The sequence below is a fragment of the Podarcis tiliguerta genome (genome assembly GCF_965153285.1).
Source record: "Podarcis tiliguerta genome assembly, chromosome: 7".
NCBI lineage: Eukaryota > Metazoa > Chordata > Lepidosauria > Squamata > Lacertidae > Podarcis > Podarcis tiliguerta.
Genome location: NC_139540.1, coordinates 49,288,548 through 49,298,983, shown reverse-complemented (window position 1 = coordinate 49,298,983; position 10,436 = coordinate 49,288,548).

Below are 10,436 nucleotides of genomic sequence, written 5' to 3'. Positions count from 1 at the left end.
GGTAAGGGATGAACTCAAATTGTATGATTCGTGAAAAACGTTTCCCAATGAATGTATATTTATTAGTGTATTCATTAACCAACTTTTAATAAATATTTATTTATTAATCATCCTATGAAACTAGGGTGCCCAAGCCATTTTCACTCAATAGCTGCTGCTCATTCAATGAAAGTGCATGGAAATCTGCAGTCCTCTAGCAACGGGCTGTTAGACCAGAGTGTGCCTCACAGCAAATGTAAATGAATATTATGGTACAATTGTCACATAGGAGATAGGGCACTTGGGATAAATTTCATATTTAGAGGTTCAAGAGGTTCTAGGGGAAATTTAAAAAATAACAACAACCCAGAAATGATGTGTTCCCTTTATCCATTGCAGTTACTCATTCAGAAGGAGAAATTGCCAGAGTAAAGAACAAAAAATGCAATGTCCATGTTGGATAAAATTGTTAGTTACTCAGGGACAATTTTTAGTTCCTCCCTCCCAATTAAAGTTAAGTTGTTCTGACCAATTTAAAAACGGCTTCGGGGTTTGTTTGTTTGTTTTTTGGTGATAGCAATACTCTCTCAAGCAAGGATCTCCCTTCCATTTGGGTCAAGTGTCAGTTCCAATGACTCAACCATTTATCTGCCTCAAGAAAATCTGTTGCAGCTGTTGAGTAATAATGGAAAGACAAACTTTAAATTGATCCCATATTAAACACAAAGGCATTTGACTCTGAAAGCAGCAATGGTAACAATTACACATTTAGAAAGTTAACTCAGTTTTTCTTTGAAATATATACAGTATTGCAAACATTTAAATGGGGACATTAGTTTCAATATATCTTGGGAAGCATTAGTATGCATGGTTTTTAAAAAAGTGGTATATAGTGAAAGTTATTCATCAATGACCTAGAACTTTTGTCACCAAGAATCCTTCCCACTTATGCAAAGGTTTATAGAACAATTTTATTTTATTTTTGTCCTTGAAATCCTGTGCCAACTTTGTTTCTGTCACTGTACTTGGTACATAAACATATAAGCAGTAAAAAGAGTTTTCAGCTCATCAAAGGCATCCTTTAAGAACATGCAAAGAAATGGCCTTGGAACCAAGAGTGGAACGATTAGCGCATCTGTTATCAGCATTCTGTTAAGAATTAGGGAGAACAATACACGGCCTTCTTCAGTCATTTTGTAATAGCTACAGAATGATTCATTTGTCACTGAAAGGCAGGATTGATATACCTGCCAGTTTTGTCAATCTTTCAAATTCAAGACATCAAAGCATCTGGATGAGCATTGGCTCCCTACAGAGATAGAACGATTTACGTTGAAAGAAACACAAGAGCAAAATAGAATGAACATGAATAAAACAAAGAAGTGAAAAGAAGAGAGGCCCAAGGATGCCAAACTTTCCCAACACTCCAAAGAGGAAGGGAAGTCTATCCTAAGACACAATTCAAGATGCTGGCATTGGAATCCACACTGTCCTACATAACATGGGTCTTGTGTACCTAAGAATACCATCTACTAAGAATACCCATTTTGATCTCTGAAATCAAAGGACTGGAAAATACCAGAAGGTCATTCTGGCCTATCATCTGACAAAGAATTGTGACATTTGCACAGGGACGTGTGCAAAAGTAAGTAAATTCACACCCTACACGTTAAATACGGAGACAGATCTGTGTAGCAGCTTGATTTTATACTTCTAAAACATTTGTATTTTCTGCCTCACGATAGACCTTCATACAACCTGAACCCTGCAAAGCACCTGACAGAGCCTCGTTTGAACATATCCTACTTCCTTGCACATTCTTTCTTAAGACTGTGGCTAAATGCAGACTCCATCCGTAGGTCCAACCGTGGCTAATTGCTCCTCCCAGTTCCCCAGCTGGCTTGACAAAGACTTCTAGAGAACTAAAACGACAGCACACTATGTGGTAAACATTTCGGCTGGCCAAATAAAATGTATTCCCTTAATGCAGATTTTGGAATGTTTTTCAGTGTCTGACTCAAGGCCTTTAAAATGATATTGAATTGTGAGGAACGCTGTCCAAGCAACTGCAACTCCTCTCCAGAAGCAATTTGCATCACAAATCAATTGCAGCTTCCCACCCCTCATATGGCTAATCAAATAGCTGTGAACATAGCTTCTTCCACCAACAAGTGAATCCTCTGCATCACAGTTGCAATGAGCAGAGTGCTTTGAATCACTCCACCCAGAAATAGTACCATGCAGGGCAGTGACTTACTATGCAGATAGGACAATTTTCTCCACGGAGAGCTGCTTCAGTCATAATGAATGCTCTAGCCACCTACAACTGGTCACTTACAAATGTAGACAAGATAAAGACTAATGAATAAATCTTGTCTCAGTTAGGCATCTAACCTGCACAAGTCTGCCCCAAGAAGTCAAATGGAGCAGCAGGCAAAAGCTATTTAGATGTTCTCAGATTTACAATTGGATGTGCAAAGATTTACAAAAGTGTACAAAGTGTACACTAGTAATGGCCATTACCTTTCCCATATTAGTTCCTCTGTGAGGAGACCATGCACAGCATGAAAATATTATTTCTTCCATAAGAATGGAAAATCAAACATGGGTATTAAAAAAATCATCAAACCTTTTGTTGGCATCACATACAAACATCCAAAACAAATCAATACAGCATTACCACTTCCCCAGTGGCACAAAACATTTGCTTAAAAAAAAGGAGGCAGAGCAGTCTATCGTCACATCTCTAGGTCTCCAGGGAGATCTGGAGGTCTGTAGTGTATTTTGACGACAAAAAACCAAATAGAGATATAAAATGGGTATAAAATGGAAGTCATATGGATAAGAAGAAAAGGTAAGGATAATAACTATTCGGAATCAAGCTGATATTTTGTGGGAAGATGATTCTGGCTTTACGGTATCAGCTTCGTCATTTATTTCTTCTCCACTTCTGTGGAGTTTTTAACATGTTAGTGAATAGCATGCTTTCCCAGAGGTTTTTCAGCTCTTTGATATTGAGAAATTAAATATTAGCCTCCACATTCAAAAGGATTGCCCTTTATTCTGTAACAACCACAGAAAATCATTTGTGTCATCCAAACCTGAATCAAAATAAAGACTTGGAAGAGCCTAAAAAGGCAGGAGTCAGTGCATATGCAAGGCAATAATGAGGTTGTATCCTAGAAGCTGGGATTTGTGTTACTGTGTCTTACAGTAATACTGGAAATACTGGTAGAAAGCCAGCACTGGAATGGCGGCTGATCTTCAGGCATTCAGCTTGAGTTTACAAACGGGCAACTGAGAACACATTGTGGAGCCCTGGCCCCTCAGTACTACTGCATGCTTTAGGTACATTCTCCTGTCAATGTGTGAATGGCATTAGTCTGCCTTACTCATGCATGGAAATCCGGACACGAGGATGGGAACTTTCGCTGATACTATACATGAGTAAGACTGCCTCCTTCAGACTACTGCTGATGACCCCTCTGGCTGGCTAATGTGTACTGCATTGTGTATAAACAACCTTGCATACCTACAGGCAGCAGGGAGCAGGGTTGTGACTAATAGATAGTCAGGGAAGATATACTTTGAACAATTGGACAGAGAGGCAGCTAGAAGCAATTCAGAAGTATGAATTTTAGAGCAGATCATGCTCTGAGTTGCTGAAGCATCACTGGGGTGCAGTTCGCGATGGGGGAGAAATTTGATTCAGTTTGCATTTAAATGGAAACCTACAAAATTCACAATTTCCAAAACTATACTTTTTTAAAAAAAAATCTGATGTGGAAATGTGGATAACTGAACTTAAGATTGGAAAAATGATAAATTAAGAGAAAGTAAAACTGGTAGATTCTCCTGTTCCCAGGTGTGGCTGCTAATAAGTGAATCCCTATGTATGTGATGGGTTACAGGTGTTGGCCCAGGCAGGATATAGGGACATGGGTGGTGCTGTGGTCTAAACCACTGAGCCTCTTAGGCTTGCTGATCAGAAGGTTGGCAGTTTGAATCCCCACAACGGGGTGAGCTCCCGTTGCTCTGTCCCAGCTCCTGCCAACCTAGCAGTTCGAAAGCACATCAGTAGATAAATAGGTATCCTTGTGGCAGGAAGGTAAACGGCATTTCCATGCACTCTGGTTTCTGTCACAGTATTCCATTGCACCAGAATCAGTTGCACCAGTTTAGACATGCTGGCCACATGACCCAGAAAGCTGTCTGTGGAAAAACGCCAACTCCTTTGGACTGAAAGTGAGATGAGCACCGCCAGCTCCGGCACCGGGAGCGGTGTACATCCAGGGGCATGGCTGGCATGCGTCCCAGGGGCCGTGGCATGCATCAAGGGTGCGCAGCAAGCGGTGAGCTTCCCAGGGCATGCACAGTGAGCAGCGAGCATCCTGGGGGTGTGTGGCAAACACTGAGTGTCCTGGGGTGGGGCCAGCCATGATGTCACACACACACCCAGATGGCACCCGGGGCTGACACCTCACCCCACCCTCATCTTTGTCCACCAATGAGCGCCGCAATCCCATAGTCACCTTTCACTGGACTTAACCATCCAGGGGTCCTTTATCTTTACCTTTTCACCAGGCAGGAATCGCACACCTAGTTAGCTGGATGTTGTCACTCTTCCTCCAAATCCCACATCCTGGCACACAAGCTGGGGAGTGCACATGGCAGAGAGTTAACTCTTTATTGTCAAAAAGTTGTTTCTACAACTCTGGATTCCTATGCACACCAGTCTTGTGTCTGGGCAGCTATTCCCAGATCCATGCTCTATGGAGCAGTTGCAGCAACTGGGGTCAACCACCACTCCTCCAGCTTATGTACCTTCCTCCGATGGCTGCACACTCATAGCCAGAGACTACGCTGTCAACTTTTCCCTTTTCTTGCAAGGAATCCTATTCGGAATAAGAGAATTTCCCTCAAAAAAAGGGAAACGTTGACAGCTATGCTTATTGGCAGTGTCATACATTCTGAAAAGATGGTTGCTAACATATTTGTTGAGCGATATGGACCTGACCTGCATAGATTTCAAAGGCTGACTATATTTTAAATGCATTTGAAGAGGAAGAAAGAATTTACACTGGATTTGTGGACCACCTGAAGCAGTGGGAAGTTGATAGAGGGAAAGTGGCAAAGCAAATTGGTTAACAGAAGCTTTATCAAATATATGAACTGTGGTTGCCCTCTCAAAACATGAGGCTTTAGAAATATACAGAGTAGAAGAAAATTGTGAAATACCCAGAAACAATGGAAGCAAACAAGATAAATTTATTTCGTTTCCATCCCGCCCTTTCTTCAAGGAGCTACACTGCCAAATCCTGCGTAACTACAAAAAAAATCCTAAATTCAGGTGCAGCCCTGGTTACCCAGGATAGCATAGTTTAAGGCTGCATACACACAATACATTTCACTCTCACACACACAAAGAATCCTAGGGACTGACAAGTGTTAAGAGTGCTGGAATTGCAATTCTGTGAGGAGTAAACAACAGTTCCCAGGATTCAAGGGGGGATTGCTTTAAATTATCTTAATGTATGTATGCAGTTTAAAGGTAAAGGGACCCCTGACCATTAGGTCCAGTCGTGACCGACTCTGGGGTTGCGGCGCTCATCTCGCTTTATTGGCTGAGGGAGCCGGCATACAGCTTCCAGGTCATGTAGCCAGCATGACTAAGCTGCTTCTAGCGAACCAGAGCAGCGCACAGAAAAGCCGTTTACCTTCCCGCCGGAGCAGTACCTATTTATCTGCTTGCACTTTTATGTGCTTTCGAACTGCTAGGTTGGCAGGAGCTGGGACCGAGCAACGGGAGCTCACCCCGTCGCAGGGATTCGAACCGCCGACCTTCTGATCCGCAAGTCCTAAGCTCTGTGGTTTAACCCACAGCGCCACCCATGTCCCTAAGCCTAGGCAAATTTAGCTAGAATAGTGAGCCAGCATCTTGGCATATTCTCCTCCTCTGCCTATTTAGGGGACATGCTTACAGTCCCTTGAATGTATAGCTACAATGCGTGTCAGTAATGAGATTCATACTTTGGTGCCTCAGACTGTGGTATGGTTTGAGATATGCCCATATGTAAAATGTACTTTGAAGTGAAGACACAGCATTTCTTCTCTGGGGATCACATGTGAGCATTTAGGTTAGAATATCAAAGACTTGTGGGTTCTTTTTCAGTCCATATACCGTTACCCCAAGTAAAACGCCTCTCATTTCAACGATGCTTACCACCGAGTCAGGCTTTACTGAAGAAAGCAACTTGGGGAGAGGTCTGTGCTTGACATCAGCTTTGTATATACGGTTGTATAATCCTTCCCCACGTCAAATATGACTCACAGAAAGAGATTAACTAATCAGTCACAAAGCAAGGCTATAATTTTGCAGAGCTTTAGAAGAGTAATACACAGTAACACCCTGACAATTAATAATGATGAGCTCTAAAATATTACATTGCACTTCAATATCACGTTGCTTATTAAAAATTTCTCTTTCCAAGTAAACTTTCTAAAGTACTTCAGTTTCAGATAGCAGCGTTAAATGGAGAGACAGGTCTAGCGCAAAGAGCTATTTGATCCTTCCAACCACATAAGTCATGGGTGGTCCATGAACAAGGAGGGAAACTGGAATAATTCTTGAAAATTATCCCTGTTGGGAGTCAGGAGTGCATATTATTACTGCTATTATGCAAAAGAGTTCATGATTTATATAAAACTATTCTTTAATTTCCAGCACACAACTCAGCCACATCCTACAACAGCACTTTCTACAAGTACTTCTAACAGAGGGACACAGATTGTTTGGGGAAATGACAGCCTTCAATCTTTCCATATTTGTACTAGGTCAAAAAGTACTTGCAGTGTGAGTTGATTTAAAACAAGACAATTTAAATCACTGACTTAATCATTAAAGTCACACGGAAAAGGACCAATTTAAATAATTGATTTAAATCATGCTCTTTTTGAAATTCATCTTTTTTATTACCATTTTTTAGAGCAAACATGAATCATAATTGGTTATTATAATTGTGTCTGTTGAGCGATGATTACTGAATTCAGGCTCCGTATATGTGTTGATAAATCAGCTTATTAACAAGGTTCTTTGCAGGTCCCTGCAGGTCACTAACAAAAGCAATTAAAATTGGTTTGCAACTAAATAGAGCCTTTATACAACCCAGGATCATAAATAATCCAAAATCTTTAATTATGCAGCCCACATGCCTTTTGAGCTGCATAAATATTATCTGCTTAGGAGATGTGGCAGTTTTCTGTTTGGTTTTTCTGTAACCAATTTAAGTATACTAAGTATACCACAGAGGCTAAATGTCCAGAACTTTCCAAGAGGTTGGCAGTTGTGGAACCAAAAAACCCTCTTTCTCTCAAAGATAGGAAGCAAACATCCCTGCTGTTTGATTGGCAAACCCAGGCCAGTGAGTTTACAAAGTCCATTTGTATTTTAACCAATCAGCCTTGTTTAGCTGTTGCAGCTCTGTTTACTAAATTAACTTTAGGCAGTGGTGGGCAACCTCAGACCCTTAAGCCAAGTCCTCCAGGCCTCTGCCAGTCATTTGGGACTCTCCCCAAGTCATACAGCTTCTTCAGTCACACTTTCTTCCCCCAGGCCACACCCCTCACGTCTTCCTAGAGTGTTTTCAATAGCTGGAATAGGCCCTTGATGAAATATGTATTCATTGCTCTGCCCACTCTTGTCCCACTGTTGTGTGGTCTCCAAGAAATTGTGCAGCCCTCAGACTGGTAAAACCCTGACACCTTTAGGCTACTGCTACCTTGTATCAGATAGCCTTCAAAAAGTATCCTCAAATTTTTAAAATGGCCTGTTGACCAGAGAAAGTGACTTTCTAAATAGGACCTCAGAAATCCCATTGTGCATGCAGAGCTGTCCATATAAACCTTTTGATCCCAGCTCCAAAAGTTTTAACAAAATTCCACTTTTAGGTTGCCTGATTAATCAAACATCAATGTTTTCTTCATCCAATGATACCCAAGAACAGACAGTTAAGGCTACAGTTCTGTACACAATGTAGCTGGAAGCGCATTCCATTGAACTCAATGGGGCCTATTTCTTAATAGCCATGTGCAATTGCTCTGCTAATTGCTAGAAGAAATCATACGCCAAAACAGTGACCAGAGAAGGAATGACTGCTGGGAGAAGTGCAGAAAAAAAGAAATGTGTGGAGCATCTGCAGTAGCACAAACAGACGCCTTCATCTGCCCTAGCTGCCACAAAACATGTCTCTCCTGTATTGGTCTGTACAGCCACAACAGGCACTGTAACTCTCCAATGGTTTGATTTCACCCACAAAGGCACACTCTTCCATTGTGTCTTGAGACAGGTGGACGCCAACAACAAAGGCCCACACTAAAATCTACAAAGAGGCACTTTTATACTGTTACTGTTCAACTTGTAAGACCTTGTTAGCACTATCTCACTGCTCTTGGATTTTATTATATTATTTGTGGCACCAAATGGTGAACAATAAAACTTGTTATCTGTGTTCAGCACACTCCCCCAAAGACCACTTTCTCATCGCTTCACCAGGACAATAGCAAGTATGCGTTTCTTGCATATTCCTTTCTAAATTGGCTTGACTCCTGTAAACAGGAATAAAAGTGGAACTTCATATCCAAATAAAACCCATTGATGCTGTACATATCTGTGCCTGAGGCATCATTTTTAAAAACAAAAATGATCAAACTTTTTTTTAAAAAAATGGTGATAAATTTCTCTTCACATTTCATGTGTAAATGAGAAAACATTGGTTCAAATCTCTGCTCACTTATGAAGGTCACAGGGTTGTCAGTCCACTATCAGTCTTGGTTTAACATCTCTCTCAAGCTGTTGTTAATGGAGCTAAAATGACACTCTCTGAATTGTGTATTTTCCTAGTGGTAAATCACACTCAGCGTGATCTGTAGATATGTCATGGTTGCTCTTATTTTACTAAACAGTGCCAAAAAGAAGGGAGGGGAAGAAAGAGAGGTAGTGATCCCAACTGCTAAAGACTGGTTTCTTTGAAGCACACCCCATTTGGTACATTTCAAGCAACTGCTCTTCATCAGAGGCAATGATCTTTTCTAAGTTTGATCTGAGCAATTCTTTCATCCTCAAAGCAACTACAGTGCTCTAATATAATAAATTTTAAAAAGGTATCTTTGCATCTGATAGAGAGCAGTTGCTCAAATCACACCAGGCACTGCAAACATTTACTGGAAAACTTCCCCCCCCCCCAAATAAACCAATCTTCAGCACTTTGATATTTGCCACTGTGGGGGACTTATTCATCTTGGTAAGGTTTCTTTCCCCCTCCCTATTTGCCACCCTTTCTCCTTTCATATGAGTATGTATCTGCTTTGACTTACCCCCTGGTTGCAGTAAATCAGCTAAGATCCCCAAGTGTCATGGCACATCAAACATCATACACAACCTAACTTTGCATGCCTTTCTTTCATCTGAGCATCAAAAAGTCCAAACCCTCAAATATGGTCTTCTCTTCTTCCAAGAGTGCGATCTAAATGTGGTATGTGTAGTAGGGAATTACTGCTCGATATCTGTGGTCAACTCGTGACCAGGGGGGTCAAGTAAACTCTGCAAATGAAGGCCACAGAATGAGAGAAAGAGATTAGTAGAGGTAGCCCATAGAGAGGACAACAACCAACCTGTGCCCAGTATCCAGGCCTAGCTCTACCATTAGGCAAAGTGAGCTGTCTGCCTCTGATGACAACCACTGGTGGGGTGGAGAGCAGCAGCAAGATGCTAGGGGGATAGAGCTGTGTATATTCCACATGGCCTGCCCTAAGCCAGCCTGCTGACCTTAGGTGTAGTTGAAGTAAGAATCAGTTGCTGGGATGTCCAAACTATATAAGGCACAGCTGACTAAATTAACAAGTAAATAGGAAAACAATAACTGAAAGATTGAGGGATACATAAGAAGATGGTGGTAATGGTGCACATAATTCCTACTTCACCCACCAATATTGAGAAATAAATTATGGACCACTTTTTTAAATGTGGAGGGGATGTTCATGAAAAATATCTTTCGATCAAACTACATTAAAGAATTTTTCTTCTTGGGTGTTTATCACAAAGCATGTTCTTTTTTAACCCAGATCAACCATGTTGCAGGGAGGGGGATATTCAACCTTTTCCCAGAAGATGCTGTTTGCTGCAGGTAAAAATAAAAAATAAAGCTATAGTTGGATAGATCTAGGAAGGACATTCATTATGGGAAAAGGTTAAACACCCTCTCAGACTTCCAACACTTCCTTGCCAAGCCTGGTTTAACATTGTTTTAACTCTTGTGTCAAGAGATGAGTCTGAAGTAGGGATGAAGAAGAAAAATTATTCAATTCTCATTCAAAGCCGAAGCAATCAAATCCACATTTTTCATAACATGAAAACCAAAACACAAACATCTTTCAAAATTCACACTTCTCTGAATTTTGTG